Source organism: Vicia villosa, linkage group LG1 (assembly GCF_029867415.1).
Source record: "Vicia villosa cultivar HV-30 ecotype Madison, WI linkage group LG1, Vvil1.0, whole genome shotgun sequence".
Classification (NCBI taxonomy): Eukaryota; Viridiplantae; Streptophyta; class Magnoliopsida; order Fabales; family Fabaceae; genus Vicia; species Vicia villosa.
Genome location: NC_081180.1, coordinates 163,395,754 through 163,397,970, shown reverse-complemented (window position 1 = coordinate 163,397,970; position 2,217 = coordinate 163,395,754). Strand labels below are relative to the sequence as shown.

The 2,217-nt window shown below is 24.4% G+C and overlaps 1 long non-coding RNA gene across 1 annotated transcript; it reads left to right on the top strand.

Annotated features, from left to right (window-relative positions):
- Positions 1–1,106: 1,106 nt before the first annotated feature.
- Positions 1,107–1,605, top strand: LOC131619862 (uncharacterized). Its single transcript, XR_009288971.1, has 2 exons — positions 1,107–1,239; positions 1,329–1,605. It is a non-coding gene; the product is annotated as an uncharacterized LOC131619862 (long non-coding RNA).
- Positions 1,606–2,217: the final 612 nt, after the last annotated feature.

Here is a 2,217-nt window from a genome sequence, read left to right as displayed (position 1 = left end):
GTCACTTAATCATAAACTAGTACTTTATCCCGTGCGATGCACGTGTTTAGGCGGGATTTTGATCTAAAGTTGACGCATAAACATGTATTCTGTTTTAATATATTAAAGATTTTTAACCTAACTAAAAGTGCTTGTTTGATATGATTTGATTTGATCTATTGGGGAAAAGTGTGGATTTTCCTTTTGGTGTTAGGTGTCCACCTTTTATCAAAAACTAGTACTTTACCCCGTGCGATTCACGTGTTTAGGCGGGATTTTGGTCTAAAGTTGACGCCTAAACATGTATTCTGTTTTAATATATTAAAGATGTTAGATCATAAATGTTAGATGTTGAGAGAAATTTAATTTTTATTTTAACTATTTATAAAATAATAAAAATTGATGATGATAATGAATGAACCGTGTATAATTTTTTACACGGATAATATATAACAATTAATTTTAATTATTAATATTAAAAAAAAATAAAATAATAATAATAATAATAATAATGACCATTTAAGAATTTTTCACATGGTTTTTGAATTTTCTTATTTAAAATTATAAAATCAAGCTATTAATTTTATGCTGACACATCATTGATATTTTGATTATCATTATAAATAAATGAATACAAAATACTAAAAATGTTTTTAAAATTCATACTATAATACAGATAACTTTTTCATTTAAAAATATCAAATACATACAAAATTTTATGCTCAGAAATTTATTAAAAATATAATAGTCATTATTAAAATATAATCACTCCAATTTTTTTAAAGTTTGTCTCTTAGTGTAAATAATATATATTTTTGACTAAAATGGACCTAAATATAACATTTAAGAAATAAATTTCGGGGACAACTTCTCTAACCACATGATTCCATCTGATTTAACACATTTAATTATTTATTAAAATACTACACATGTTTGTTATTTTTAAAACATTTTACAAGGAGGTAACCTTACCCAACTTTTTGAGTTGGGTAAATAAGAATTCACCATAAAATACTATTTTATATAAGGTAAGTATGTCATATTTTTAATTTTTTTATAATTGTTTCTATCGTAAAGCATATTTCTTTATTCAACTTTACTAAGTATTCGAAAGTATTTGATATTAGATGCTCTATATAAACCTCTGAAATTCTTTTAACAATACTGAATTTTATTTCTGCTTTTGATATTGAAGCAAAATATTTGAAATGGCTAAGTTTTCCTTCATGTCAATTATCGCTGTTGCCTTCATTTTTTTAGGTATACTATTTTTCAATCAATTTTTTCAATTATGCTATTATTTTCACAAATTGTTTTTAATGTAGTTTTTCTTTTTTATTTCATTACAGTTATAGCAGAGACAAGTGATGCAGAAGAATGTCTTGCATTTCGTGAAGGTGAATGCGTTCTTGCATCATGTGTAGAATGGTGTTCTCAAGCATTTAAAGGTCATGGAACATGTGTTGGTGAAGATCCCTCAACTTATGAATGTGATTGCGTATATAATTGTTCTACCTAGAACCAAAATATCATAATTATTTTTATTTTAAATGTAGAACTGTATTGAAATAAAGTGAATAAATTCGAGAGAATTACAGTTATAAAATTTTATTTAAGTGTTTCTTATACGTGTTGCGATTGAGAACATAAAATAGAATAATAATTAAGATAAATTGTAAGAAAATTGGATAAAAGTTTGAGAAAGACACCTACAATTAATTTATAAAATATTTTTTCTGGTGTTATTTAATTTTTTTTAAATATATTAAATAAATAATATATCTAAACAATGTATATTACTTTTTACAAATACATTGTTTTTTACAAATACATTGTTTTTTAATGATTTAAAAATATATATTTTTTATAAATAAATTCAGAGAAAATATAAGAGAACAAAAGACAAAATAAGATCCTAAACATCAATAAATAAAATGAACTTATGTGAGATTTATATAAGTGTTATACTAAAGAGTAGGGGTGTTCAAAACCAAACAAACCTAATAGAAAATCGCAAATTAAAACGAAACTGCAAAAAATAGCTTTTGGTTCGGATTTGTTTGAGAGTCATCTTTTAACAAAACCGCATAGTTCGGTTCGGTTTGGTTTGCGATTTGTATTTTCAAAACTAAACCGAATCAAACCGCATTATATTACAACCTAAGTTTTACTTAACCCACATCCAACTCAAACCTAAACCTATTATACGTTAGTCTTATGATTACGAACAATTTTCTC